Source organism: Pelobates fuscus, chromosome 2 (assembly GCF_036172605.1).
Source record: "Pelobates fuscus isolate aPelFus1 chromosome 2, aPelFus1.pri, whole genome shotgun sequence".
NCBI lineage: Eukaryota > Metazoa > Chordata > Amphibia > Anura > Pelobatidae > Pelobates > Pelobates fuscus.
Genome location: NC_086318.1, coordinates 286,069,349 through 286,094,205, shown reverse-complemented (window position 1 = coordinate 286,094,205; position 24,857 = coordinate 286,069,349). Strand labels below are relative to the sequence as shown.

At 42.2% G+C, this 24,857-nt stretch overlaps 81 pseudogenes; all 81 read right to left on the bottom strand.

Annotated features, from left to right (window-relative positions):
- Positions 1–91: 91 nt before the first annotated feature.
- On the bottom strand, positions 92–210 carry LOC134595171 (5S ribosomal RNA; annotated as a pseudogene).
- Positions 211–587: 377 nt separating this feature from the next.
- Positions 588–706, bottom strand: LOC134588878 (5S ribosomal RNA; annotated as a pseudogene).
- Positions 707–840: 134 nt separating this feature from the next.
- LOC134587999 (5S ribosomal RNA) lies at positions 841–959 on the bottom strand (annotated as a pseudogene).
- Positions 960–1,093: 134 nt separating this feature from the next.
- Positions 1,094–1,212, bottom strand: LOC134594489 (5S ribosomal RNA; annotated as a pseudogene).
- Positions 1,213–1,346: 134 nt separating this feature from the next.
- On the bottom strand, positions 1,347–1,465 carry LOC134596702 (5S ribosomal RNA; annotated as a pseudogene).
- Positions 1,466–1,599: 134 nt separating this feature from the next.
- LOC134588394 (5S ribosomal RNA) lies at positions 1,600–1,718 on the bottom strand (annotated as a pseudogene).
- A 387-nt stretch (positions 1,719–2,105) lies between these two features.
- LOC134596925 (5S ribosomal RNA) lies at positions 2,106–2,224 on the bottom strand (annotated as a pseudogene).
- A 134-nt stretch (positions 2,225–2,358) lies between these two features.
- Positions 2,359–2,477, bottom strand: LOC134595822 (5S ribosomal RNA; annotated as a pseudogene).
- A 134-nt stretch (positions 2,478–2,611) lies between these two features.
- On the bottom strand, positions 2,612–2,730 carry LOC134588393 (5S ribosomal RNA; annotated as a pseudogene).
- Positions 2,731–2,864: 134 nt separating this feature from the next.
- On the bottom strand, positions 2,865–2,983 carry LOC134597276 (5S ribosomal RNA; annotated as a pseudogene).
- Positions 2,984–3,450: 467 nt separating this feature from the next.
- On the bottom strand, positions 3,451–3,569 carry LOC134589593 (5S ribosomal RNA; annotated as a pseudogene).
- A 134-nt stretch (positions 3,570–3,703) lies between these two features.
- On the bottom strand, positions 3,704–3,822 carry LOC134589592 (5S ribosomal RNA; annotated as a pseudogene).
- Positions 3,823–3,956: 134 nt separating this feature from the next.
- On the bottom strand, positions 3,957–4,075 carry LOC134589591 (5S ribosomal RNA; annotated as a pseudogene).
- Positions 4,076–4,209: 134 nt separating this feature from the next.
- LOC134597715 (5S ribosomal RNA) lies at positions 4,210–4,328 on the bottom strand (annotated as a pseudogene).
- A 134-nt stretch (positions 4,329–4,462) lies between these two features.
- On the bottom strand, positions 4,463–4,581 carry LOC134587996 (5S ribosomal RNA; annotated as a pseudogene).
- A 134-nt stretch (positions 4,582–4,715) lies between these two features.
- Positions 4,716–4,834, bottom strand: LOC134594488 (5S ribosomal RNA; annotated as a pseudogene).
- Positions 4,835–4,968: 134 nt separating this feature from the next.
- On the bottom strand, positions 4,969–5,087 carry LOC134596701 (5S ribosomal RNA; annotated as a pseudogene).
- Positions 5,088–5,221: 134 nt separating this feature from the next.
- LOC134588392 (5S ribosomal RNA) lies at positions 5,222–5,340 on the bottom strand (annotated as a pseudogene).
- A 134-nt stretch (positions 5,341–5,474) lies between these two features.
- On the bottom strand, positions 5,475–5,593 carry LOC134594487 (5S ribosomal RNA; annotated as a pseudogene).
- A 134-nt stretch (positions 5,594–5,727) lies between these two features.
- Positions 5,728–5,846, bottom strand: LOC134597852 (5S ribosomal RNA; annotated as a pseudogene).
- Positions 5,847–5,980: 134 nt separating this feature from the next.
- LOC134597714 (5S ribosomal RNA) lies at positions 5,981–6,099 on the bottom strand (annotated as a pseudogene).
- A 134-nt stretch (positions 6,100–6,233) lies between these two features.
- LOC134587995 (5S ribosomal RNA) lies at positions 6,234–6,352 on the bottom strand (annotated as a pseudogene).
- Positions 6,353–6,486: 134 nt separating this feature from the next.
- Positions 6,487–6,605, bottom strand: LOC134594486 (5S ribosomal RNA; annotated as a pseudogene).
- Positions 6,606–6,739: 134 nt separating this feature from the next.
- On the bottom strand, positions 6,740–6,858 carry LOC134596700 (5S ribosomal RNA; annotated as a pseudogene).
- Positions 6,859–6,992: 134 nt separating this feature from the next.
- LOC134588391 (5S ribosomal RNA) lies at positions 6,993–7,111 on the bottom strand (annotated as a pseudogene).
- Positions 7,112–7,245: 134 nt separating this feature from the next.
- LOC134595182 (5S ribosomal RNA) lies at positions 7,246–7,364 on the bottom strand (annotated as a pseudogene).
- Positions 7,365–7,842: 478 nt separating this feature from the next.
- LOC134589590 (5S ribosomal RNA) lies at positions 7,843–7,961 on the bottom strand (annotated as a pseudogene).
- A 376-nt stretch (positions 7,962–8,337) lies between these two features.
- On the bottom strand, positions 8,338–8,456 carry LOC134595864 (5S ribosomal RNA; annotated as a pseudogene).
- Positions 8,457–8,590: 134 nt separating this feature from the next.
- Positions 8,591–8,709, bottom strand: LOC134595743 (5S ribosomal RNA; annotated as a pseudogene).
- A 134-nt stretch (positions 8,710–8,843) lies between these two features.
- On the bottom strand, positions 8,844–8,962 carry LOC134595787 (5S ribosomal RNA; annotated as a pseudogene).
- A 134-nt stretch (positions 8,963–9,096) lies between these two features.
- Positions 9,097–9,215, bottom strand: LOC134589427 (5S ribosomal RNA; annotated as a pseudogene).
- Positions 9,216–9,349: 134 nt separating this feature from the next.
- On the bottom strand, positions 9,350–9,468 carry LOC134595731 (5S ribosomal RNA; annotated as a pseudogene).
- A 134-nt stretch (positions 9,469–9,602) lies between these two features.
- On the bottom strand, positions 9,603–9,721 carry LOC134589589 (5S ribosomal RNA; annotated as a pseudogene).
- A 225-nt stretch (positions 9,722–9,946) lies between these two features.
- On the bottom strand, positions 9,947–10,065 carry LOC134594324 (5S ribosomal RNA; annotated as a pseudogene).
- A 134-nt stretch (positions 10,066–10,199) lies between these two features.
- Positions 10,200–10,318, bottom strand: LOC134595704 (5S ribosomal RNA; annotated as a pseudogene).
- Positions 10,319–10,452: 134 nt separating this feature from the next.
- LOC134589588 (5S ribosomal RNA) lies at positions 10,453–10,571 on the bottom strand (annotated as a pseudogene).
- A 225-nt stretch (positions 10,572–10,796) lies between these two features.
- On the bottom strand, positions 10,797–10,915 carry LOC134587662 (5S ribosomal RNA; annotated as a pseudogene).
- Positions 10,916–11,049: 134 nt separating this feature from the next.
- On the bottom strand, positions 11,050–11,168 carry LOC134588512 (5S ribosomal RNA; annotated as a pseudogene).
- A 134-nt stretch (positions 11,169–11,302) lies between these two features.
- LOC134595693 (5S ribosomal RNA) lies at positions 11,303–11,421 on the bottom strand (annotated as a pseudogene).
- A 134-nt stretch (positions 11,422–11,555) lies between these two features.
- On the bottom strand, positions 11,556–11,674 carry LOC134595681 (5S ribosomal RNA; annotated as a pseudogene).
- Positions 11,675–11,808: 134 nt separating this feature from the next.
- Positions 11,809–11,927, bottom strand: LOC134589587 (5S ribosomal RNA; annotated as a pseudogene).
- A 225-nt stretch (positions 11,928–12,152) lies between these two features.
- LOC134588762 (5S ribosomal RNA) lies at positions 12,153–12,271 on the bottom strand (annotated as a pseudogene).
- Positions 12,272–12,405: 134 nt separating this feature from the next.
- LOC134595668 (5S ribosomal RNA) lies at positions 12,406–12,524 on the bottom strand (annotated as a pseudogene).
- Positions 12,525–12,657: 133 nt separating this feature from the next.
- LOC134594583 (5S ribosomal RNA) lies at positions 12,658–12,776 on the bottom strand (annotated as a pseudogene).
- A 134-nt stretch (positions 12,777–12,910) lies between these two features.
- On the bottom strand, positions 12,911–13,029 carry LOC134597699 (5S ribosomal RNA; annotated as a pseudogene).
- Positions 13,030–13,498: 469 nt separating this feature from the next.
- LOC134595576 (5S ribosomal RNA) lies at positions 13,499–13,617 on the bottom strand (annotated as a pseudogene).
- A 134-nt stretch (positions 13,618–13,751) lies between these two features.
- LOC134597155 (5S ribosomal RNA) lies at positions 13,752–13,870 on the bottom strand (annotated as a pseudogene).
- A 468-nt stretch (positions 13,871–14,338) lies between these two features.
- LOC134597213 (5S ribosomal RNA) lies at positions 14,339–14,457 on the bottom strand (annotated as a pseudogene).
- A 225-nt stretch (positions 14,458–14,682) lies between these two features.
- Positions 14,683–14,801, bottom strand: LOC134595575 (5S ribosomal RNA; annotated as a pseudogene).
- Positions 14,802–14,935: 134 nt separating this feature from the next.
- LOC134597143 (5S ribosomal RNA) lies at positions 14,936–15,054 on the bottom strand (annotated as a pseudogene).
- A 468-nt stretch (positions 15,055–15,522) lies between these two features.
- LOC134597212 (5S ribosomal RNA) lies at positions 15,523–15,641 on the bottom strand (annotated as a pseudogene).
- A 225-nt stretch (positions 15,642–15,866) lies between these two features.
- LOC134588375 (5S ribosomal RNA) lies at positions 15,867–15,985 on the bottom strand (annotated as a pseudogene).
- A 134-nt stretch (positions 15,986–16,119) lies between these two features.
- LOC134587984 (5S ribosomal RNA) lies at positions 16,120–16,238 on the bottom strand (annotated as a pseudogene).
- A 134-nt stretch (positions 16,239–16,372) lies between these two features.
- Positions 16,373–16,491, bottom strand: LOC134595203 (5S ribosomal RNA; annotated as a pseudogene).
- Positions 16,492–16,625: 134 nt separating this feature from the next.
- LOC134595486 (5S ribosomal RNA) lies at positions 16,626–16,744 on the bottom strand (annotated as a pseudogene).
- A 134-nt stretch (positions 16,745–16,878) lies between these two features.
- Positions 16,879–16,997, bottom strand: LOC134594846 (5S ribosomal RNA; annotated as a pseudogene).
- Positions 16,998–17,312: 315 nt separating this feature from the next.
- Positions 17,313–17,431, bottom strand: LOC134597131 (5S ribosomal RNA; annotated as a pseudogene).
- Positions 17,432–17,565: 134 nt separating this feature from the next.
- Positions 17,566–17,684, bottom strand: LOC134594582 (5S ribosomal RNA; annotated as a pseudogene).
- A 225-nt stretch (positions 17,685–17,909) lies between these two features.
- Positions 17,910–18,028, bottom strand: LOC134588935 (5S ribosomal RNA; annotated as a pseudogene).
- A 134-nt stretch (positions 18,029–18,162) lies between these two features.
- LOC134594330 (5S ribosomal RNA) lies at positions 18,163–18,281 on the bottom strand (annotated as a pseudogene).
- A 316-nt stretch (positions 18,282–18,597) lies between these two features.
- On the bottom strand, positions 18,598–18,716 carry LOC134597119 (5S ribosomal RNA; annotated as a pseudogene).
- Positions 18,717–18,941: 225 nt separating this feature from the next.
- Positions 18,942–19,060, bottom strand: LOC134597300 (5S ribosomal RNA; annotated as a pseudogene).
- A 316-nt stretch (positions 19,061–19,376) lies between these two features.
- Positions 19,377–19,495, bottom strand: LOC134594581 (5S ribosomal RNA; annotated as a pseudogene).
- Positions 19,496–19,720: 225 nt separating this feature from the next.
- On the bottom strand, positions 19,721–19,839 carry LOC134588845 (5S ribosomal RNA; annotated as a pseudogene).
- A 225-nt stretch (positions 19,840–20,064) lies between these two features.
- On the bottom strand, positions 20,065–20,183 carry LOC134595656 (5S ribosomal RNA; annotated as a pseudogene).
- Positions 20,184–20,317: 134 nt separating this feature from the next.
- On the bottom strand, positions 20,318–20,436 carry LOC134596899 (5S ribosomal RNA; annotated as a pseudogene).
- Positions 20,437–20,570: 134 nt separating this feature from the next.
- Positions 20,571–20,689, bottom strand: LOC134588213 (5S ribosomal RNA; annotated as a pseudogene).
- A 134-nt stretch (positions 20,690–20,823) lies between these two features.
- On the bottom strand, positions 20,824–20,942 carry LOC134597651 (5S ribosomal RNA; annotated as a pseudogene).
- A 225-nt stretch (positions 20,943–21,167) lies between these two features.
- LOC134589031 (5S ribosomal RNA) lies at positions 21,168–21,286 on the bottom strand (annotated as a pseudogene).
- Positions 21,287–21,420: 134 nt separating this feature from the next.
- On the bottom strand, positions 21,421–21,539 carry LOC134596804 (5S ribosomal RNA; annotated as a pseudogene).
- A 134-nt stretch (positions 21,540–21,673) lies between these two features.
- On the bottom strand, positions 21,674–21,792 carry LOC134595608 (5S ribosomal RNA; annotated as a pseudogene).
- A 225-nt stretch (positions 21,793–22,017) lies between these two features.
- On the bottom strand, positions 22,018–22,136 carry LOC134596699 (5S ribosomal RNA; annotated as a pseudogene).
- Positions 22,137–22,361: 225 nt separating this feature from the next.
- Positions 22,362–22,470, bottom strand: LOC134589160 (5S ribosomal RNA; annotated as a pseudogene).
- A 134-nt stretch (positions 22,471–22,604) lies between these two features.
- On the bottom strand, positions 22,605–22,723 carry LOC134597248 (5S ribosomal RNA; annotated as a pseudogene).
- Positions 22,724–22,857: 134 nt separating this feature from the next.
- LOC134587698 (5S ribosomal RNA) lies at positions 22,858–22,976 on the bottom strand (annotated as a pseudogene).
- A 134-nt stretch (positions 22,977–23,110) lies between these two features.
- LOC134596780 (5S ribosomal RNA) lies at positions 23,111–23,229 on the bottom strand (annotated as a pseudogene).
- Positions 23,230–23,454: 225 nt separating this feature from the next.
- On the bottom strand, positions 23,455–23,573 carry LOC134598431 (5S ribosomal RNA; annotated as a pseudogene).
- Positions 23,574–23,707: 134 nt separating this feature from the next.
- Positions 23,708–23,826, bottom strand: LOC134595471 (5S ribosomal RNA; annotated as a pseudogene).
- A 134-nt stretch (positions 23,827–23,960) lies between these two features.
- Positions 23,961–24,079, bottom strand: LOC134595470 (5S ribosomal RNA; annotated as a pseudogene).
- A 134-nt stretch (positions 24,080–24,213) lies between these two features.
- Positions 24,214–24,332, bottom strand: LOC134594307 (5S ribosomal RNA; annotated as a pseudogene).
- A 225-nt stretch (positions 24,333–24,557) lies between these two features.
- On the bottom strand, positions 24,558–24,676 carry LOC134597658 (5S ribosomal RNA; annotated as a pseudogene).
- Positions 24,677–24,857: the final 181 nt, after the last annotated feature.

Sequence of the window (24,857 nt, the reverse complement as noted above, 5' to 3'; positions counted from 1 at the left end):
AACTCTGGTTGCGACAAAAGACAAGACGCTTCTGGATAGGGAAAAAAGTGGTCTGATTATGACATCATAATGCAAAAAAGAAATAAACAAAAGCTTACGGCACCTGAGGTTCCTAGTTGGTCTCCCATACAAGTACTAACCAGACCCGAGTCTGGATAGCTTCCGAGATCTGACGAGATCAGGCATTTTCAGACTGGTATGGCCGTAAGGGAAATTAAGAGAATGCGATCTCGCTAATGTTGGTAGAATATCAAACTCTGGTTGCGACAAAAGACAAGACGCTTCTGGATAGGGAAAAAAGTGGTCTGATTATGACATCATAATGCAAAAAAGAAATAAACAAAAGCTTACGGCACCTGAGGTCCCTAGTTGGTCTCCCATACAAGTACTAACCAGGCCCGAGTCTGGATGGCTTCCGAGATCTGGCATTTTAAGACTGGTATGGCCGTAAGTGAAATTAAGAGAATGCGATCTCGCTAATGTTGGTAGAATATCAAACTCTGGTTGCGACAAAAGACAAGAAGCTTCTGGATAGGGAAAAAAGTGGTCTGATTATGACATCATAATGCAAAAAAGAAATAAACAAAAGCTTACAGCACCTGAGGTTCCTAGTTGGTCTCCCATACAAGCACTAACCAGTCCCGAGTCTGGATGGCTTCCGAGATCTGATGAGATCAGGCATTTTCAGACTGGCATGGCCGTAAGTGAAATTAAGAGAATGCAATCTCGCTAATGTTGGTAGAATATCAAACTCTGGTTGCGACAAAAGACAAGACGCTTCTGGATAGGGAAAAAAGTGGTCTGATTATGACATCATAATGCAAAAAAGAAATAAACAAAAGCTTACGGCACCTGAGGTTCCTAGTTGGTCTCCCATACAAGTACTAACCAGGCCCGAGTCTGGATGGCTTCCGAGATATGACGAGATCAGGCATTTTCAGACTGGTATGGCCGTAAATGAAATAAAGAGAATGCGATCTCGCTAATGTTGGTAGAATATCAAACTCTGGTTGCGACAAAAGACAAGACGCTTCTGGATAGGGCAAAAAGTGGTCTGATTATGACATCATAATGCAAAAAAGAAATAAACAAAAGCTTACGGCACCTGAGGTTCCTAGTTGGTCTCCCATACAAGTACTAACCAGACCCGAGTCTGGATAGCTTCCGAGATCTGACGAGATCAGGCATTTTCAGACTGGTATGGCCGTAAGTGAAATTAAGAGAATGCGATCTCGCTAATGTTGGTAGAATATCAAACTCTGGTTGCGACAAAAGACAAGACGCTTCTGGATAGGGAAAAAAGTGGTCTGATTATGACATCATAATGCAAAAAAGAAATAAACAAAAGCTTACGGCACTTGAGGTTCCTAGTTGGTCTCCCATACAAGTACTAACCAGGCCCGAGTCTGGATGGCTTCCGAGATCTGACGAGATCAGGCATTTTCAGACTGGTATGGCCGTAAGTGAAATTAAGGGAATGCGATCTCGCTAATGTTGGTAGAATATCAAACTCTGGTTGCGACAAAAGACAAGACGCTTCTGGATAGGGAAAAAAGTGGTCTGATTATGACATCATAATGCAAAAAAGAAATAAACAAAAGCTTACGGCACCTGAGGTTCCTAGTTGGTCTCCCATACAAGTACTAACCAGACCCGAGTCTGGATGGCTTCCGAGATCTGACAAAATCAGGCATTTTCAGACTGGTATGGCCGTAAGTGAAATTAAGAGAATGCGATCTCGCTAATGTTGGTAGAATATCAAACTCTGGTTGCGACAAAAGACAAGACGCTTCTGGATAGGGAAAAAAGTGGTCTGATTAAGACATCATAATGCAAAAAAGAAATAAACAAAAGCTTACGGCACCTGAGGTTCCTAGTTGGTCTCCCATACAAGTACTAACCAGGGTCGAGTCTGGATGGCTTCCGAGATATGACGAGATCAGGCATTTTCAGACTGGTATGGCCGTAAATTAAATAAAGAGAATGCGATCTCGCTAATGTTGGTAGAATATCAAACTCTGGTTGCGACAAAAGACAAGACGCTTCTGGATAGGGAAAAAAGTGGTCTGATTATGACATCATAATGCAAAAAAGAAATAAACAAAAGCTTACGGCACCTGAGGTTCCTAGTTGGTCTCCCATACATGTACTAACCAGACCCGAGTCTGGATAGCTTCCGAGATCTGACGAGATCAGGCATTTTCAGACTGGTATGGCCGTAAGTGAAATTAAGAGAATGCGATCTCGCTAATGTTGGTAGAATATCAAACTCTGGTTGCGACAAAAGACAAGACGCTTCTGGATAGGGAAAAAAGTGGTCTGATTATGACATCATAATGCAAAAAAGAAATAAACAAAAGCTTACGGCACTTGAGGTTCCTAGATGGTCTCCCATACAAGTACTAACCAGGCCCGAGTCTGGATGGCTTCCGAGATCTGACGAGATCAGGCATTTTCAGACTGGTATGGCCGTAAGTGAAATTAAGAGAATGCGATCTCGCTAATGTTGGTAGAATATCAAACTCTGGTTGCGACAAAAGACAAGACGCTTCTGGATAGGGAAAAAAGTGGTCTGATTATGACATCATAATGCAAAAAAGAAATAAACAAAAGCTTACGGCACCTGAGGTTCCTAGTTGGTCTCCCATACAAGTACTAACCAGACCCGAGTCTGGATGGCTTCCGAGATCTGACAAAATCAGGCATTTTCAGACTGGTATGGCCGTAAGTGAAATTAAGAGAATGCGATCTCGCTAATGTTGGTAGAATATCAAACTCTGGTTGCGACAAAAGACAAGACGCTTCTGGATAGGGAAAAAAGTGGTCTGATTATGACATCATAATGCAAAAAAGAAATAAACAAAAGCTTACGGCACCTGAGGTTCCTAGTTGGTCTCCCATACAAGTACTAACCAGGCCCGAGTCTGGATGGCTTCCAAGATCTGACGAGATCAGGCATTTTAAGACTGGTATGGCCGTAAGTGAAATTAAGAGAATGCGATCTCACTAATGTTGGTAGAATATCAAACTCTGGTTGCGACAAAAGACAAGACGCTTCTGGATAGGGAAAAAAGTGGTCTGATTATGACATCATAATGCAAAAAAGAAATAAACAAACGCTTACGGCACCTGAGGTTCCTAGTTGGTCTCCCATAGGGAAAAAAGTGGTCTGATTATGACATCATAATGCAAAAAAGAAATAAACAAAAGCTTACGGCACCTGAGGTTCCTAGTTGGTCTCCCATACAAGTACTAACCAGGCCCGAGTCTGGATGGCTTCCGAGATCTGGCATTTTCAGACTGGTATGGCCGTAATGAAATTAAGAGAATGCGATCTCGCTAATGTTGGTAGAATATCAAACTCTGGTTGCGACAAAAGACAAGACGCTTCTGGATAGGGAAAAAAGTGGTCTGATTATGACATCATAATGCAAAAAAGAAATAAACAAAAGCTTACGGCACCTGAGGTTCCTAGTTGGTCTCCCATACAAGTACTAACCAGGCCCGAGTCTGGATGGCTTCCGAGATCTGACGAGATCAGGCATTTTCAGACTGGTATGGCCGTAAGTGAAATTAAGAGAATGCGATCTCGCTAATGTTGGTAGAATATCAAACTCTGGTTGCGACAAAAGACAAGACGCTTCTGGATAGGGAAAAAAGTGGTCTGATTATGACATCATAATGCAAAAAAGAAATAAACAAAAGCTTACGGCACCTGAGGTTCCTAGTTGGTCTCCCATACAAGTACTAACCAGGCCCGAGTCTGGATGGCTTCCGAGATCTGACGAGATCAGGCATTTTCAGACTGGTATGGCCGTAAGTGAAATTAAGAGAATGCGATCTCGCTAATGTTGGTAGAATATCAAACTCTGGTTGCGACAAAAGACAAGACGCTTCTGGATAGGGAAAAAAGTGGTCTGATTATGACATCATAATGCAAAAAAGAAATAAACAAAAGCTTACGGCACCTGAGGTTCCTAGTTGGTCTCCCATACAAGTACTAACCAGGCCCGAGTCTGGATGGCTTCCGAGATCTGACGAGATCAGGCATTTTCAGACTGGTATGGCCGTAAGTGAAATTAAGAGAATGCGATCTCGCTAATGTTGGTAGAATATCAAACTCTGGTTGCGACAAAAGACAAGAAGCTTCTGGATAGGGAAAAAAGTGGTCTGATTATGACATCATAATGCAAAAAAGAAATAAACAAAAGCTTACAGCACCTGAGGTTCCTAGTTGGTCTCCCATACAAGCACTAACCAGGCCCGAGTCTGGATGGCTTCCGAGATCTGATGAGATCAGGCATTTTCAGACTGGCATGGCCGTAAGTGAAATTAAGAGAATGCAATCTCGCTAATGTTGGTAGAATATCAAACTCTGGTTGCGACAAAAGACAAGACGCTTCTGGATAGGGAAAAAAGTGGTCTGATTATGACATCATAATGCAAAAAAGAAATAAACAAAAGCTTACGGCACCTGAGGTTCCTAGTTGGTCTCCCATACAAGTACTAACCAGGCCCGAGTCTGGATGGCTTCCGAGATATGACGAGATCAGGCATTTTCAGACTGGTATGGCCGTAAATGAAATAAAGAGAATGCGATCTCGCTAATGTTGGTAGAATATCAAACTCTGGTTGCGACAAAAGACAAGACGCTTCTGGATAGGGAAAAAAGTGGTCTGATTATGACATCATAATGCAAAAAAGAAATAAACAAAAGCTTACGGCACCTGAGGTTCCTAGTTGGTCTCCCATACAAGTACTAACCAGACCCGAGTCTGGATAGCTTCCGAGATCTGACGAGATCAGGCATTTTCAGACTGGTATGGCCGTAAGTGAAATTAAGAGAATGCGATCTCGCTAATGTTGGTAGAATATCAAACTCTGGTTGCGACAAAAGACAAGACGCTTCTGGATAGGGAAAAAAGTGGTCTGATTATGACATCATAATGCAAAAAAGAAATAAACAAAAGCTTACGGCACTTGAGGTTCCTAGTTGGTCTCCCATACAAGTACTAACCAGGCCCGAGTCTGGATGGCTTCCGAGATCTGACGAGATCAGGCATTTTCAGACTGGTATGGCCGTAAGTGAAATTAAGAGAATGCGATCTCGCTAATGTTGGTAGAATATCAAACTCTGGTTGCGACAAAAGACAAGACGCTTCTGGATAGGGAAAAAAGTGGTCTGATTATGACATCATAATGCAAAAAAGAAATAAACAAAAGCTTACGGCACCTGAGGTTCCTAGTTGGTCTCCCATACAAGTACTAACCAGACCCGAGTCTGGATGGCTTCCGAGATCTGACAAAATCAGGCATTTTCAGACTGGTATGGCCGTAAGTGAAATTAAGAGAATGCGATCTCGCTAATGTTGGTAGAATATCAAACTCTGGTTGCGACAAAAGACAAGACGCTTCTGGATAGGGAAAAAAGTGGTCTGATTATGACATCATAATGCAAAAAAGAAATAAACAAAAGCTTACGGCACCTGAGGTTCCTAGTTGGTCTCCCATACAAGTACTAACCAGACCCGAGTCTGGATAGCTTCCGAGATCTGACGAGATCAGGCATTTTCAGACTGGTATGGCCGTAAGTGAAATTAAGAGAATGCGATCTCGCTAATGTTGGTAGAATATCAAACTCTGGTTGCGACAAAAGACAAGACGCTTCTGGATAGGGAAAAAAGTGGTCTGATTATGACATCATAATGCAAAAAAGAAATAAACAAAAGCTTACGGCACCTGAGGTCCCTAGTTGGTCTCCCATACAAGTACTAACCAGGCCCGAGTCTGGATGGCTTCCGAGATCTGACGAGATCAGGCATTTTAAGACTGGTATGGCCGTAAGTGAAATTAAGAGAATGCGATCTCGCTAATGTTGGTAGAATATCAAACTCTGGTTGCGACAAAAGACAAGAAGCTTCTGGATAGGGAAAAAAGTGGTCTGATTATGACATCATAATGCAAAAAAGAAATAAACAAAAGCTTACAGCACCTGAGGTTCCTAGTTGGTCTCCCATACAAGCACTAACCAGGCCCGAGTCTGGATGGCTTCCGAGATCTGATGAGATCAGGCATTTTCAGACTGGCATGGCCGTAAGTGAAATTAAGAGAATGCAATCTCGCTAATGTTGGTAGAATATCAAACTCTGGTTGCGACAAAAGACAAGACGCTTCTGGATAGGGAAAAAAGTGGTCTGATTATGACATCATAATGCAAAAAAGAAATAAACAAAAGCTTACGGCACCTGAGGTTCCTAGTTGGTCTCCCATACAAGTACTAACCAGGCCCGAGTCTGGATGGCTTCCGAGATATGACGAGATCAGGCATTTTCAGACTGGTATGGCCGTAAATGAAATAAAGAGAATGCGATCTCGCTAATGTTGGTAGAATATCAAACTCTGGTTGCGACAAAAGACAAGACGCTTCTGGATAGGGAAAAAAGTGGTCTGATTATGACATCATAATGCAAAAAAGAAATAAACAAAAGCTTACGGCACCTGAGGTTCCTAGTTGGTCTCCCATACAAGTACTAACCAGACCCGAGTCTGGATAGCTTCCGAGATCTGACGAGATCAGGCATTTTCAGACTGGTATGGCCGTAAGTGAAATTAAGAGAATGCGATCTCGCTAATGTTGGTAGAATATCAAACTCTGGTTGCGACAAAAGACAAGACGCTTCTGGATAGGGAAAAAAGTGGTCTGATTATGACATCATAATGCAAAAAAGAAATAAACAAAAGCTTACGGCACTTGAGGTTCCTAGTTGGTCTCCCATACAAGTACTAACCAGGCCCGAGTCTGGATGGCTTCCGAGATCTGACGAGATCAGGCATTTTCAGACTGGTATGGCCGTAAGTGAAATTAAGAGAATGCGATCTCGCTAATGTTGGTAGAATATCAAACTCTGGTTGCGACAAAAGACAAGACGCTTCTGGATAGGGAAAAAAGTGGTCTGATTATGACATCATAATGCAAAAAAGAAATAAACAAAAGCTTACGGCACCTGAGGTTCCTAGTTGGTCTCCCATACAAGTACTAACCAGACCCGAGTCTGGATGGCTTCCGAGATCTGACAAAATCAGGCATTTTCAGACTGGTATGGCCGTAAGTGAAATTAAGAGAATGCGATCTCGCTAATGTTGGTAGAATATCAAACTCTGGTTGCGACAAAAGACAAGACGCTTCTGGATAGGGAAAAAAGTGGTCTGATTATGACATCATAATGCAAAAAAGAAATAAACAAAAGCTTACGGCACCTGAGGTTCCTAGTTGGTCTCCCATACAAGTACTAACCAGGCCCGAGTCTGGATGGCTTCCGAGATCTGACGAGATCAGGCATTTTAAGACTGGTATGGCCGTAAGTGAAATTAAGAGAATGCGATCTCGCTAATGTTGGTAGAATATCAAACTCTGGTTGCGACAAAAGACAAGACGCTTCTGGATAGGGAAAAAAGTGGTCTGATTATGACATCATAATGCAAAAAAGAAATAAACAAAAGCTTACGGCACCTGAGGTTCCTAGTTGGTCTCCCATACAAGTACTAACCAGGGTCGAGTCTGGATGGCTTCCGAGATATGACGAGATCAGGCATTTTCAGACTGGTATGGCCATAAATGAAATTAAGAGAATGCGATCTCGCTAATGTTGGTAGAATATCAAACTCTGGTTGCGACAAAAGACAAGACGCTTCTGGATAGGGAAAAAAGTGGTCTGATTATGACATCATAATGCAAAAAAGAAATAAACAAAAGCTTACGGCACCTGAGGTTCCTAGTTGGTCTCCCATAGGGAAAAAAGTGGTCTGATTATGACATCATAATGCAAAAAAGAAATAAACAAAAGCTTACGGCACCTGAGGTTCCTAGTTGGTCTCCCATACAAGTACTAACCAGGCCCGAGTCTGGATGGCTTCCGAGATCTGACGAGATCAGGCATTTTCAGACTGGTATGGCCGTAAGTGAAATTAAGCGAATGCGATCTCGCTAATGTTGGTAGAATATCAAACTCTGGTTGCGACAAAAGACAAGACGCTTCTGGATAGGGAAAAAAGTGGTCTGATTATGACATCATAATGCAAAAAAGAAATAAACAAAAGCTTACGGCACCTGAGGTTCCTAGTTGGTCTCCCATACAAGTACTAACCAGGCCCGAGTCTGGATGGCTTCCGAGATCTGGCATTTTCAGACTGGTATGGCCGTAATGAAATTAAGAGAATGCGATCTCGCTAATGTTGGTAGAATATCAAACTCTGGTTGCGACAAAAGACAAGACGCTTCTGGATAGGGAAAAAAGTGGTCTGATTATGACATCATAATGCAAAAAAGAAATAAACAAAAGCTTACGGCACCTGAGGTTCCTAGTTGGTCTCCCATACAAGTACTAACCAGACCCGAGTCTGGATGGCTTCCGAGATCTGACGAGATCAGGCATTTTCAGACTGGTATGGCCGTAAGTGAAATTAAGAGAATGCGATCTCGCTAATGTTGATAGAATATCAAACTCTGGTTGCGACAAAAGACAAGACGCTTCTGGATAGGGAAAAAAGTGGTCTGATTATGACATCATAATGCAAAAAAGAAATAAACAAAAGCTTACGGCACCTGAGGTTCCTAGTTAGTCTCCCATACAAGTACTAACCAGGCCCGAGTCTGGATGGCTTCCGAGATCTGACGAGATCAGGCATTTTCAGACTGGTATGGCCGTAAGTGAAATTAAGAGAATGCGATCTCGCTAATGTTGGTAGAATATCAAACTCTGGTTGCGACAAAAGACAAGACGCTTCTGGATAGGGAAAAAAGTGGTCTGATTATGACATCATAATGCAAAAAAGAAATAAAAAAAAGCTTACGGCACCTGATGTTCCTAGTTGGTCTCCCATACAAGTACTAACCAGGCCCGAGTCTGGATGGCTTCCGAGATCTGACAAGATCAGGCATTTTCAGACTGGTATGGCCGTAAGTGAAATTAAGAGAATGCGATCTCGCTAATGTTGGTAGAATATCAAACTCTGGTTGCGACAAAAGACAAGACGCTTCTGGATAGGGAAAAAAGTGGTCTGATTATGACATCATAATGCAAAAAAGAAATAAACAAAAGCTTACGGCACCTGAGGTTCCTAGTTGGTCTCCCATACAAGTACTAACCAGGCCCGAGTCTGGATGGTTTCCGAGATCTGACGAGATCAGGCATTTTCAGACTGGTATGGCCGTAAGTGAAATTAAGAGAATGCGATCTCGCTAATGTTGGTAGAATATCAAACTCTGGTTGCGACAAAAGACAAGACGCTTCTGGATAGGGAAAAAAGTGGTCTGATTATGACATCATAATGCAAAAAAGAAATAAACAAAAGCTTACGGCACCTGAGGTTCCTAGTTGGTCTCCCATACAAGTACTAACCAGGCCCGAGTCTGGATGGCTTCCGAGATCTGACGAGATCAGGCATTTTCAGACTGGTATGGCCGAAAGTGAAATTAAGAGAATGCGATCTCGCTAATGTTGGTAGAATATCAAACTCTGGTTGCGACAAAAGACAAGACGCTTCTGGATAGGGAAAAAAGTGGTCTGATTATGACATCATAATGCAAAAAAGAAATAAACAAAAGCTTACGGCACCTGAGGTTCCTAGTTGGTCTCCCATACAAGTACTAACCAGGCCCGAGTCTGGATGGCTTCCGAGATCTGACGAGATCAGGCATTTTCAGACTGGTATGGCCGTAAGTGAAATTAAGAGAATGCGATCTCGCTAATGTTGGTAGAATATCAAACTCTGGTTGCGACAAAAGACAAGACGCTTCTGGATAGGGAAAAAAGTGGTCTGATTATGACATCATAATGCAAAAAAGAAATAAACAAAAGCTTACGGCACCTGAGGTTCCTAGTTGGTCTCCCATAGGGAAAAAAGTGGTCTGATTATGACATCATAATGCAAAAAAGAAATAAACAAAAGCTTACGGCACCTGAGGTTCCTAGTTGGTCTCCCATACAAGTACTAACCAGGCCCAAGTCTGTATGGCTTCCGAGATCTGACGAGATCAGGCATTTTCAGACTGGTATGGCCGTAAGCAAAATTAAGAGAATGCGATCTCGTTAATGTTGGTAGAATATCAAACTCTGGTTGCGACAAAAGACAAGACGCTTCTGGATAGGGAAAAAAGTGGTCTAATTATGACATCATAATGTAAAAAAGAAATAAACAAAAGCTTACGGCACCTGAGGTTCCTAGTTGGTCTCCCATACAAGTACTAACCAGGCCCGAGTCTGGATGGCTTCCGAGATCTGATGAGATCAGGCATTTTCAGACTGGTATGGCCGTAAGTGAAATTAAGAGAATGCGATCTCGCTAATGTTGGTAGAATATCAAACTCTGGTTGCGACAAAAGACAAGACGCTTCTGGATAGGGAAAAAAGTGGTCTGATTATGACATCATAATGCAAAAAAGAAATAAACAAAAGCTTACGGCACCTGAGGTTCCTAGTTGGTCTCCCATACAAGTACTAACCAGGCCCGAGTCTGGATGGCTTCCGAGATCTGACGAGATCAGGCATTTTCAGACTGGTATGGCCGTAAGTGAAATTATGAGAATGCGATCTCGCTAATGTTGGTAGAATATCAAACTCTGGTTGCGACAAAAGACAAGACGCTTCTGGATAGGGAAAAAAGTGGTTTGATTATGACATCATAATGCAAAAAAGAAATAAACAAAAGCTTACGGCACCTGAGGTTCCTAGTTGGTCTCCCATAGGGAAAAAAGTGGTCTGATTATGACATCATAATGCAAAAAAGAAATAAACAAAAGCTTACGGCACCTGAGGTTCCTAGTTGGTCTCCCATACAAGTACTAACCAGGCCCAAGTCTGTATGGCTTCCGAGATCTGACGAGATCAGGCATTTTCAGACTGGTATGGCCGTAAGCGAAATTAAGAGAATGCGATCTCGTTAATGTTGGTAGAATATCAAACTCTGGTTGCGACAAAAGACAAGACGCTTCTGGATAGGGAAAAAAGTGGTCTGATTATGACATCATAATGCAAAAAAGAAATAAACAAAAGCTTACGGCACATGAGGTACCTAGTTGGTCTCCCATACAAGTACTAACCAGGCCCGAGTCTGGATGGCTTCCGAGATCTGACGAGATCAGGCATTTTCAGACTGGTATGGCCATAAGTGAAACTAAGAGAATGCGATCTCGCTAATGTTGGTAGAATATCAAACTCTGGTTGCGACAAAAGACAAGACGCTTCTGGATAGGGAAAAAAGTGGTCTAATTATGACATCATAATGTAAAAAAGAAATAAACAAAAGCTTACGGCACCTGAGGTTCCTAGTTGGTCTCCCATACAAGTACTAACCAGGCCCGAGTCTGGATGGCTTCCGAGATCTGATGAGATCAGGCATTTTCAGACTGGTATGGCCGTAAGTGAAATTAAGAGAATGCGATCTCGCTAATGTTGGTAGAATATCAAACTCTGGTTGCGACAAAAGACAAGACGCTTCTGGATACTGAAAAAAGTGGTCTGATTATGACATCATAATGCAAAAAAGAAAAAAACAAAAGCTTACGGCACCTGAGGTTCCTAGTTGGTCTCCCATACAAGTACTAACCAGGCCCGAGTCTGGATGGCTTCCGAGATCTGATGAGATCAGGCATTTTCAGACTGGTATGGCCGTAAGTGAAATTAAGAGAATGCGATCTCGCTAATGTTGGTAGAATATCAAACTCTGGTTGCGACAAAAGACAAGACGCTTCTGGATAGGGAAAAAAGTGGTCTGATTATGACATCATAATGCAAAAAAGAAATAAACAAAAGCTTACGGCACCTGAGGTTCCTAGTTGGTCTCCCATACAAGTACTAACCAGGCCCGAGTCTGGATGGCTTCCGAGATCTGACGAGATCAGGCATTTTCAGACTGGTATGGCCGTAAGTGAAATTAAGAGAATGCGATCTCGCTAATGTTGGTAGAATATCAAACTCTGGTTGCGACAAAAGACAAGACGCTTCTGGATAGGGAAAAAAGTGGTCTGATTATGACATCATAATGCAAAAAAGAAATAAACAAAAGCTTACGGCACCTGAGGTTCCTAGTTGGTCTCCCATAGGGAAAAAAGTGGTCTGATTATGACATCATAAGGCAAAAAATAAATAAACAAAAGCTTACGGCACCTGAGGTTCCTAGTTGGTCTCACATACAAGTACTAACCAGTCCCAAGTCTGGATGGCTTCCGAGATCTGACGAGATCAGGCATTTTCAGACTGGTATGGCCGTACGCGAAATTAAGAGAATGCGATCTCGTTAATGTTGGTAGAATATCAAACTCTGGTTGCGACAAAAGACAAGATGCTTCTGGATAGGGAAAAAAGTGGTCTGATTATGACATCATAATGCAAAAAAGAAATAAACAAAAGCTTACGGCACCTGAGGTTCCTAGTTGGTCTCCCATACAAGTACTAACCAGGCCCGAGTCTGGATGGCTTCCGAGATCTGATGAGATCAGGCATTTTCAGACTGGTATGGCCGTAAGTGAAATTAAGAGAATGCGATCTCGCTAATGTTGGTAGAATATCAAACTCTGGTTGCGACAAAAGACAAGACGCTTCTGGATAGGGAAAAAGTGGTCTGATTATGACATCATAATGCAAAAAAGAAATAAACAAAAGCTTACGGCACCTGAGGTTCCTAGTTGGTCTCCCATACAAGTACTAACCAGGCCCGAGTCTGGATGGCTTCCGAGATCTGACGAGATCAGGCATTTTCAGACTGGTATGGCCGTAAGGGAAATTAAGAGAATGCGATCTCGCTAATGTTGGTAGAATATCAAACTCTGGTTGCGACAAAAGACAAGACGCTTCTGGATAGGGAAAAAAGTGGTCTGATTATGACATCATAATGCAAAAAAGAAATAAACAAAAGCTTACGGCACCTGAGGTTCCTAGTTGGTCTCCCATACAAGTACTAACCAGGCCCGAGTCTGGATGGCTTTCAAGATCTGACGAGATCAGGCATTTTCAGACTGGTATGGCCGTAAGTGAAATTAAGAGAATGCAATCTCGCTAATGTTGGTAGAATATCAAACTCTGGTTGCGACAAAAGACAAGACGCTTCTGGATAGGGAAAAAAGTGGTCTGATTATGACATCATAATGCAAAAAAGAAATAAACAAAAGCTTACGGCACCTGAGGTTCCTAGTTGGTCTCCCATACAAGTACTAACCAGGCCCGAGTCTGGATGGCTTCCGAGATCTGGCATTTTCAGACTGGTATGGCCGTAAGGGAAATTAAGATAATGCGATTTCGCTAATGTTGGTAGAATATCAAACTCTGGTTGCGACAAAAGACAAGACGCTTCTGGATAGGGAAAAAAAGTGGTCTGATTATGACATCATAATGCAAAAAAGAAATAAACAAAAGCTTACGGCACCTGAGGTTCCTAGTTGGTCTCCCATAGGGAAAAAAGTGGTCTGATTATGACATCATAATGCAAAAAAGAAATAAACAAAAGCTTACGGCACCTAAGGTTCCTAGTTGGTCTCCCATACAAGTACTAACCAGGCCCGAGTCTGGATGGCTTCCGAGATCTGACGAGATCAGGCATTTTCAGACTGGTATGGCCGTAAGTGAAATTACGAGAATGCGATCTCGCTAATGTTGGTAGAATATCAAACTCTGGTTGCGACAAAAGACAAGACGCTTCTGGAAAGGGAAAAAAGTGGTCTGATTATGACATCATAATGCAAAAAAGAAATAAACAAAAGCTTACGGCACCTGAGGTTCCTAGTTGGTCTCCCATACAAGTACTAACCAGGCCCAAGTCTGGATGGCTTCCGAGATCTGACGAGATCAGGCATTTTCAGACTGGTATGGCCGTAAGTGAAATTAAGAGAATGCGATCTCGCTAATGTTGGTAGAATATCAAACTCTGGTTGCGACAAAAGACAAGACGCTTCTGGATAGGGAAAAAAGTGGTCTGATTATGACATCATAATGCAAAAAAGAAATAAACAAAAGCTTACGGCACCTGAGGTTCCTAGTTGGTCTCCCATACAAGTACTAACCAGGCCCGAGTCTGAATGGCTTCCGAGATCTGGCATTTTCAGACTGGTATGGCCGTAAGGGAAATTAAGAGAATGCGATCTCGCTAATGTTGGTAGAATATCAAACTCTGGTTGCGACAAAAGACAAGACGCTTCTGGATAGGGAAAAAAGTGGTCTGATTATGACATCATAATGCAAAAAAGAAATAAACAAAAGCTTACGGCACCTGAGGTTCCTAGTTGGTCTCCCATAGGGAAAAAAGTGGTCTGATTATGACATCATAATGCAAAAAAGAAATAAACAAAAGCTTACGGCACCTTAGGTTCCTAGTTGGTCTCCCATACAAGTACTAACCAGGCCCGAGTCTGGATGGCTTCCGAGATCTGACGAGATCAGGCATTTTCAGACTGGTATGGCCGTAAGTGAAATTAAGAGAATGCGATCTCGCTAATGTTGGTAGAATATCAAACTCTGGTTGCGACAAAAGACAAGATGCTTCTGGATAGGGAAAAAAGTGGTCTGATTATGACATCATAATGCAAAAAAGAAATAAACAAAAGCTTACGGCACCTGAGGTTCCTAGTTGGTCTCCCATAGGGAAAAAAGTGGTCTGATTATGACATCATAATGCAAAAAAGAAATAAACAAAAGCTTACGGCACCTAAGGTTCCTAGTTGGTCTCCCATACAAGTACTAACCAGGCCCGAGTCTGGATGGCTTCCGAGATCTGACGAGATCAGGCATTTTCAGACTGGTATGGCCGTAAGTGAAATTAAGAGAATGCGATCTCGCTAATGTTGGTAGAATATCAAACTCTGGTTGCGACAAAAGACAAGACGCTTCTGGAAAGGGAAAAAAGTGGTCTGATTATGACATCATAATGCAAAAAAGAAATAAACAAAAGCTTACGGCACCTGAGGTTCCTAGTTGGTCTCCCATACAAGTACTAACCAGGCCCAAGTCTGGATGGCTTCCGAGATCTGACGAGATCAGGCATTTTCAGACTGGTATGGCCGTAAGTGAAATTAAGAGAATGCGATCTCGCTAATGTTGGTAGAATATCAAACTCTGGTTGCGACAAAAGACAAGACGCTTCTGGATAGGGAAAAAAGTGGTCTGATTATGACATCATAATGCAAAAAAGAAATAAACAAAAGCTTACGGCACCTGAGGTTCCTAGTTGGTCTCCCATACAAGTACTAACCAGGCCCGAGTCTGAATGGCTTCCGAGATCTGGCATTTTCAGACTGGTATGGCCGTAAGGGAAATTAAGAGAATGCGATCTCGCTAATGTTGGTAGAATATCAAACTCTGGTTGCGACAAAAGACAAGACGCTTCTGGATAGGGAAAAAAGTGGTCTGATTATGACATCATAATGCAAAAAAGAAATAAACAAAAGCTTACGGCACCTGAGGTTCCTAGTTGGTCTCCCATAGGGAAAAAAGTGGTCTGATTATGACATCATAATGCAAAAAAGAAATAAACAAAAGCTTACGGCACCTTAGGTTCCTAGTTGGTCTCCCATACAAGTACTAACCAGGCCCGAGTCTGGATGGCTTCCGAGATCTGACGAGATCAGGCATTTTCAGACTGGTATGGCCGTAAGTGAAATTAAGAGAATGCGATCTCGCTAATGTTGGTAGAATATCAAACTCTGGTTGCGACAAAAGACAAGATGCTTCTGGATAGGGAAAAAAGTGGTCTGATTATGACATCATAATGCAAAAAAGAAATAAACAAAAGCTTACGGCACCTGAGGTTCCTAGTTGGTCTCCCATACGGAAAAAAGTGGTCTGATTATGACATCATAATGCAAAAAAGAAATAAACAAAAGCTTACGGCACCTGAGGTTCCTAGTTGGTCTCCCATACAAGTACTAACCAGGCCCGAATCTGGATGGCTTCCGAGATATGACGAGATCAGGCATTTTCAGACTGGTATGGCCGTAAGTGAAATTAAGAGAATGCGATCTCGCTAATGTTGGTAGAATATCAAACTCTGGTTGCGACAAAAGACAAGACGCTTCTGGATAGGGAAAAAAGTGGTCTGATTATGACATCATAATGCAAAAAAGAAATAAACAAAAGCTTACGGCACCTGAGGTTCCTAGTTCGTCTCCCATACAAGTACTAACCAGACCCGAGTCTGGATGGTTTCCGAGATCTGACGAGATCAGGCATTTTCAGACTGGTATGGCCGTAAGTGAAATTAAGAGAATGCGATCTCGCTAATGTTGGTAGATTATCAAACTCTGGTTGCGACAAAAGACAAGACGCTTCTGGATAGGGAAAAAAGTGGTCTGATTATGACATCATAATGCAAAAAAGAAATAAACAAAAGCTTACGGCACCTGAGGTTCCCAGTTGGTCTCCCATACAAGTACTAACCAGGCCCGAGTCTGGATGGCTTCCGAGATCTGATGAGATCAGGCATTTTCAGACTGGTATGGCCGTAAGTGAAATCAAGAGAATGCGATCTCGCTAATGTTGGTAGAATATCAAACTCTGGTTGCGACAAAAGACAAGACGCTTCTGGATAGGGAAAAAAGTGGTCTGATTATGACATCATAATGCAAAAAAGAAATAAACAAAAGCTTACGGCACCTGAGGTTCCTAGTTGGTCTCCCATACAAGTACTAACCAGGCCCGAGTCTAGATGGCTTCCGAGATCTGACGAGATCAGGCATTTTCAGACTGGTATGGCCGTAAGTGAAGTTAAGAGAATGCGATCTCGCTAATGTTGGTAGAATATCAAACTCTGGTTGCGACAAAAGACAAGACGCTTCTGGATAGGGAAAAAAGTGGTCTGATTATGACATCATAATGCAAAAAATAAATAAACAAAATCTTACGGCACCTGAGGTTCCTAGTTGGTCTCCCATACAAGTACTAACCAGGCCCGAGTCTGGATGGCTTCCGAGATCTGACGAGATCAGGCATTTTCAGACAGGTATGGCCGTAAGGGAAATTAAGAGAATGCGATCTCGCTAATGTTGGTAGAATATCAAACTCTGGTTGCGACAAAAGACAAGACGCTTCTGGACAGGGAAAAAAGTGGTCTGATTATGACATCATAATGCAAAAAAGAAATAAACAAAAGCTTACGGCACCTGAGGTTCCTAGTTGGTCTCCCATAGGGAAAAAAGTGGTCTGATTATGACATCATAATGCAAAAAAGAAATAAACAAAAGCTTACGGCACCTGAGGTTCCTAGTTGGTCTCCCATAGGGAAAAAGTGGTCTGATTATGACATCATAATGCAAAAAAGAAATAAACAATAGCTTACGGCACCTGAGGTTCCTAGTTGGTCTCCCATACAAGTACTAACCAGGCCCAAGTCTGGATGGCTTCCGAGATCTGACGAGATCAGGCATTTTCAGACTGGTATGGCCGTAAGTGAAATTAAGAGAATGCGATCTCGCTAATGTTGGTAGAATATCAAACTCTGCTTGCGACAAAAGACAAGACGCTTCTGGATTGGGAAAAAAGTGGTCTGATTATGACATCATAATGCAAAAAAGAAATAAACAAAAGCTTACGGCACCTGAGGTTCCTAGTTGGTCTCCCATACAAGTACTAACCAGGCCCGAGTCTGGATGGCTTCCGAGATCTGACGAGATCAGGCATTTTCAGACTGGTATGGCCGTAAGGGAAATTAAGAGAATGCGATCTCGCTAATGTTGGTAGAATATCAAACTCTGGTTGCGACAAAAGACAAGACGCTTCTGGACAGGGAAAAAAGTGGTCTGATTATGACATCATAATGCAAAAAAGAAATAAACAAAAGCTTACGGCACCTGAGGTTCCTAGTTGGTCTCCCATAGGGAAAAAAGTGGTCTGATTATGACATCATAATGCAAAAAAGAAATAAACAATAGCTTACGGCACCTGAGGTTCCTAGTTGGTCTCCCATACAAGTACTAACCAGGCCCGAGTCTGGATGGCTTCCAAGATCTGACAAGATCAGGCATTTTCAGACTGTTATGGCCGTAAGTGAAATTAAGAGAATGCGATCTCGCTAATGTTGGTAGAATATCAAACTCTGGTTGCGACAAAAGACAAGACGCTTCTGGATAGGGAAAAAAGTGGTCTGATTATGACATCATAATGCAAAAAATAAATAAACAAAATCTTACGGCACCTGAGGTTCCTAGTTGGTCTCCCATACAAGTACTAACCAGGCCCGAGTCTGGATGGCTTCCGAGATCTGACGAGATCAGGCATTTTCAGACTGGTATGGCCGTAAGGGAAATTAAGAGAATGCGATCTCGCTAATGTTGGTAGAATATCAAACTCTGGTTGCGACAAAAGACAAGACGCTTCTGGACAGGGAAAAAAGTGGTCTGATTATGACATCATAATGCAAAAAAGAAATAAACAAAAGCTTACGGCACCTGAGGTTCCTAGTTGGTCTCCCATAGGGAAAAAAGTGGTCTGATTATGACATCATAATGCAAAAAAGAAATAAACAAAAGCTTACGGCACCTGAGGTTCCTAGTTGGTCTCCCATAGGGAAAAAAGTGGTCTGATTATGACATCATAATGCAAAAAAGAAATAAACAATAGCTTACGGCACCTGAGGTTCCTAGTTGGTCTCCCATACAAGTACTAACCAGGCCCAAGTCTGGATGGCTTCCGAGATCTGACGAGATCAGGCATTTTCAGACTGGTATGGCCGTAAGTGAAATTAAGAGAATGCGATCTCGCTAATGTTGGTAGAATATCAAACTCTGGTTGCGACAAAAGACAAGACGCTTCTGGACAGGGAAAAAAGTGGTCTGATTATGACATCATAATGCAAAAAAGAAATAAACAAAAGCTTACGGCACCTGAGGTTCCTAGTTGGTCTCCCATAGGGAAAAAAGTGGTCTGATTATAACATCATAATGCAAAAAAGAAATAAACAATAGCTTACGGCACCTGAGGTTCCTAGTTGGTCTCCCATACAAGTACTAACCAGGCCCGAGTCTGGATGGCTTCCGAGATCTGACAAGATCAGGCATTTTCAGACTGGTATGGCCATAAGTGAAATTAAGAGAATGCGATCTCGCTAATGTTGGTAGAATATCAAACTCTGGTTGCGACAAAAGACAAGACGCTTCTGGATAGGGAAAAAAGTGGTCTGATTATGACATCATAATGCAAAAAAGAAATAAACAAAAGCTTACGGCACCTGAGGTTCCTAGTTGGTCTCCCATAGGGAAAAAAGTGGTCTGATTATGACATCATAATGCAAAAAAGAAATAAACAAAAGCTTACGGCACCTGAGGTTCCTAGTTGGTCTCCCATAGGGAAAAAAGTGGTCTGATTATGACATCATAATGCAAAAAAGAAATAAACAATAGCTTACGGCACCTGAGGTTCCTAGTTGGTCTCCCATACAAGTACTAACCAGGCCCGAGTCTGGATGGCTTCCGAGATCTGACGAGATCAGGCATTTTCAGACTGGTATGGCCGTAAGGGAAATTAAGAGAATGTGATCTCGCTAATGTTGGTAGAATATCAAACTCTGGTTGCGACAAAAGACAAGACGCTTCTGGATAGGGAAAAAAGTGGTCTGATTATGACATCATAATGCAAAAAAGAAATAAACAAAAGCTTACGGCACCTAAGGTTCCTAGTTGGTCTCCCATAGGGAAAAAAGTGGTCTGATTATGACATCATAATGCAAACAAGAAATAAACAAAAGCTTACGGCACCTTAGGTTCCTAGTTGGTCTCCCATACAAGTACTAACCAGGCCCGAGTCTGGATGGCTTCCAAAATCTGACGAGATCAGGCATTTTCAGACTGGTATGGCCGTAAGTGAAATTAAGAGAATGCGATCTCGCTAATGTTGGTAGAATATCAAACTCTGGTTGCGACAAAAGACAAGACGCTTCTGGATAGGGAAAAAAGTGGTCTGATTATGACATCATAATGCAAAAAAGAAATAAACAAAAGCTTACGGCACCTGAGGTTCCTTGTTGGTCTCCCATAGGGAAAAAAGTGGTCTGATTATGACATCATAATGCAAAAAAGAAATAAACAAAAGCTTACGGCACCTGAGGTTCCTAGTTGGTCTCCCATACAAGTACTAACCAGGCCCGAGTCTGGATGGCTTCCGAGATCTGATGAGATCAGGCATTTTCAGACTGGTATGGCCGTAAGTGAAATTAAGAGAATGCGATCTCGCTAATGTTGGTAGAATATCAAACTCTGGTTGCGACAAAAGACAAGACGCTTCTGGATAGGGAAAAAAGTGGTCTGATTATGACATCATAATGCAAAAAAGAAATAAACAAAAGCTTACGGCACCTGAGGTTCCTAGTTCGTCTCCCATACAAGTACTAACCAGGCCCAAGTCTGGATGGCTTCCGAGATCTGACGAGATCAGGCATTTTCAGACTGGTATGGCCGTAAGTGAAATTAAGAGAATGCGATCTCGCTAATGTTGGTAGAATATCAAACTCTGGTTGCGACAAAAGACAAGACGCTTCTGGATAGGGAAAAAAGTGGTCTGATTATGACATCATAATGCAAAAAAGAAATAAACAAAAGCTTACTGCACCTGAGGTTCCTAGTTGGTCTCCCATACAAGTACTAACCAGGCCCGAGTCTGGATGGCTTCCAAGATCTGATGAGATCCGGCATTTTCAGACTGGTATGGCCGTAAGTGAAATTAAGAGAATGCGATCTCGCTAATGTTGGTAGAATATCAAACTCTGGTTGCGACAAAAGACAAGACGCTTCTGGATAGGGAAAAAAGTGGTCTGATTATGACATCATAATGCAAAAAAGAAATAAACAAAAGCTTACGGCACCTGAGGTTCCTAGTTGGTCTCCCATACAAGTACTAACCAGGCCCGAGTCTGGATGGCTTCCGAGATCTGACGAGATCAGGCATTTTCAGACTGGTATGGCCGAAGGAGAAATTAAGAGAATGCGATCTCGCTAATGTTGGTAGAATATCAAACTCTGGTTGCGACAAAAGACAAGACGCTTCTGGATAGGGAAAAAAGTGGTCTGATTATGACATCATAATGCAAAAAAGAAATAAACAAAAGCTTACGGCACCTGAGGTTCCTAGTTGGTCTCCCATAGGGAAAAAAGTGGTCTGATTATGACATCATAATGCAAAAAAGAAATAAACAAAAGCTTAAGGCACCTGAGGTTCCTAGTTGGTCTCCCATACAAGTACTAACCAGGCCTGAGTCGGGATGGCTTCCGAGATCTGACGAGATCAGGCATTTTCAGACTGGTATGGCCGTAAGTGAAATTAAGAGAATGCGATCTCGCTAATGTTGGTAGAATATCAAACTCTGGTTGCGACAAAAGACAAGACGCTTCTGGATAGGGAAAAAAGTGGTCTGATTATGACATCATAATGCAAAAAAGAAATAAACAAAAGCTTAAGGCACCTGAGGTTCCTAGTTGGTCTCCCATACAAGTACTAACCAGGCCCGAGTCTGGATGGCTTCCGAGATCTGACGAGATCAGGCATTTTCAGACTGGTATGGCCATAAGTGAAATTTAGAGAATGCGATCTCGCTAATGTTGGTAGAATATCAAACTCTGGTTGCGACAAAAGACAAGACGCTTCTGGATAGGGAAAAAAGTGGTCTGATTATGACATCATAATGCAAAAAAGAAATAAACAAAAGCTTACGGCACCTGAGGTTCCTAGTTGGTCTCCCATACAAGTACTAACCAGGCCCGAGTCTGGATGGCTTCCGAGATCTGACGAGATCAGGCATTTTCAGACTGGTATGGCCGCAAGGGAAATTAAGTGAATGCGATCTCGCTAATGTTGGTAGAATATCAAACTCTGGTTGCGACAAAAGACAAGACGCTTCTGGATAGGGAAAAAAGTGGTCTGATTATGACATCATAATGCAAAAAAGAAATAAACAAAAGCTTACGGCACCTGAGGTTCCTAGTTGGTCTCCCATAGGGAAAAAAGTGGTCTGATTATGACATCATAATGCAAAAAAGAAATAAACAAAAGCTTACGGCACCTGAGGTTCCTAGTTGGTCTCCCATACAAGTACTAACCAGGCCCGAGTCTGGATGGCTTCCGAGATCTGACGAGATCAGGCATTTTCAGACTGGTATGGCCGCAAAGGAAATTAAGTGAATGCGATCTCGCTAATGTTGGTAGAATATCAAACTCTGGTTGCGACAAAAGACAAGACGCTTCTGGATAGGGAAAAAAGTGGTCTGATTATGACATCATAATGCAAAAAAGAAATAAACAAAAGCTTACGGCACCTGAGGTTCCTAGTTGGTCTCCCATAGGGAAAAAAGTGGTCTCATTATGACATCATAATGCATAAAAGAAATAAACAAAAGCTTACGGCACCTGAGGTTCCTAGTTGGTCTCCCATACAAGTACTAACCAGGCCCAAGTCTGGATGGCTTCCGAGATCAGGCATTTTCAGACTGGTATGGCCGTAAGTGAATTTAAGAGAATGCGATCTCGCTAATGTTGGTAGAATATCAAACTCTGGTTGCGACAAAAGACAAGACGCTTCTGGATAGGGAAAAAAGTGGTCTGATTATGACATCATAATGCAAAAAAGAAATAAACAAAAGCTTAAGGCACCTGAGGTTCTTAGTTGGTCTCCCATACAAGTACTAACCAGGCCCGAGTCTGGATGGCTTCCGAGATCTGACGAGATCAGGCATTTTCAGACTGGTATGGCCATAAGTGAAATTTAGAGAATGCGATCTCGCTAATGTTGGTAGAATATCAAACTCTGGTTGCGACAAAAGACAAGACGCTTCTGGATAGGGAAAAAAGTGGTCTGATTATGACATCATAATGCAAAAAAGAAATAAACAAAAGCTTACGGCACCTGAGGTTCCTAGTTGGTCTCCCATACCAGTACTAACAAGGCCCGAGTCTGGATGGCTTCCGAGATCTGACGAGATCAGGCATTTTCAGACTGGTATGGCCGCAAGGGAAATTAAGAGAATGCGATCTCGCTAATGTTGGTAGAATATCAAACTCTGGTTGCGACAAAAGACAAGACGCTTCTGGATAGGGAAAAAAGTGGTCTGATTATGACATCATAATGCAAAAAAGAAATAAACAAAAGCTTACGGCACCTGAGGTTCCTAGTTGGTCTCCCATACAAGTACTAACCAGGCCCGAGTCTGGATGGCATCCGAGATCTGACGAGATCAGGCATTTTCAGACTGGTATGGCCGTAAGGGAAATTAAGAGAATGCGATCTCGCTAATGTTGGTAGAATATCAAACTCTGGTTGCGACAAAAGACAAGACGCTTCTGGATAGGGAAAAAAGTGGTCTGATTATGACATCATAATGCAAAAAATAAATAAACAAAAGCTTACGGCACCTGAGGTTCTTAGTTGGTCTCCCATAGGGAAAAAAGTGGTCTGATTATGACATCATAATGCAAAAAAGAAATAAACAAAAGCTTACGGCACCTGAGGTTCCTAGTTGGTCTCCCATACAAGTACTAACCAGGCCCGAGTCTGGATGGCTTCCGAGATCTGACGATATCAGGCATTTTCAGACTGGTATGGCCATAAGTGAAATTAAGAGAATGCGATCTCGCTAATGTTGGTAGAATATCAAACTCTGGTTGCGACAAAAGACAAGACGCTTCTGGATAGGGAAAAAAGTGGTCTGATTATGACATCATAATGCAAAAAAGAAATAAACAAAAGCTTACGGCACCTGAGGTTCCTAGTTGGTCTCCCATACAAGTACTAACCAGGCCCGAGTCTGGATGGCTTCCGAGATCTGACGAGATCAGGCATTTTCAGACTGGTATGGCCGTAAAGGAAATTAAGAGAATGCGATCTCGCTAATGTTGGTAGAATATCAAACTCTGGTTGCGACAAAAGACAAGACGCTTCTGGATAGGGAAAAAAGTGGTCTGATTATGACATCATAATGCAAAAAAGAAATAAACAAAAGCTTACGGCACCTGAGGTTCCTAGTTGGTCTCCCATACAAGTACTAACCAGGCCCGAGTCTGGATGGCTTCCGAGATCTGACGAGATCAGGCATTTTCAGACTGGTATGGCCGTAAAGGAAATTAAGAGAATGCGATCTCGCTAATGTTGGTAGAATATCAAACTCTGGTTGCGACAAAAGACAAGACGCTTCTGGATAGGGAAAAAAGTGGTCTGATTATGACATCATAATGCAAAAAAGAAATAAACAAAAGCTTACGGCACCTGAGGTTCCTAGTTGGTCTCCCATACAAGTACTAACCAGGCCCAAGTCTGGATGGCTTCCGAGATCTGACGAGATCAGGCATTTTCAGACTGGTATGGCCATAAGTGAAATTAAGAGAATGCGATCTCGCTAATGTTGGTAGAATATCAAACTCTGGTTGCGACAAAAGACAAGACGCTTCTGGATAGGGAAAAAAGTGGTCTGATTATGACATCATAATGCAAAAAAGAAATAAACAAAAGCTTACGGCACCTGAGGTTCCTAGTTGGTCTCACATAGGGAAAAAAGTGGTCTGATTATGACATCATAATGCAAAAAAGAAATAAACAAAAGCTTACGGCACCTGAGGTTCCTAGTTGGTCTCCCATACAAGTACTAACCAGGCCCAAGTCTGGATGGCTTCCGAGATCTGACGACATCAGGCATTTTCAGACTGGTATGGCCGTAAGTGAAATTAAGAGAATGCGATCTCGTTAATGTTGGTAGAATATCAAACTCTGGTTGCGACAAAAGACAAGATGCTTCTGGATAGGGAAAAAAGTGGTCTGATTATGACATCATAATGCAAAAAAGAAATAAACAAAAGCTTACGGCACCTGAGGTTCCTAGTTGGTCTCCCATAGGGAAAAAA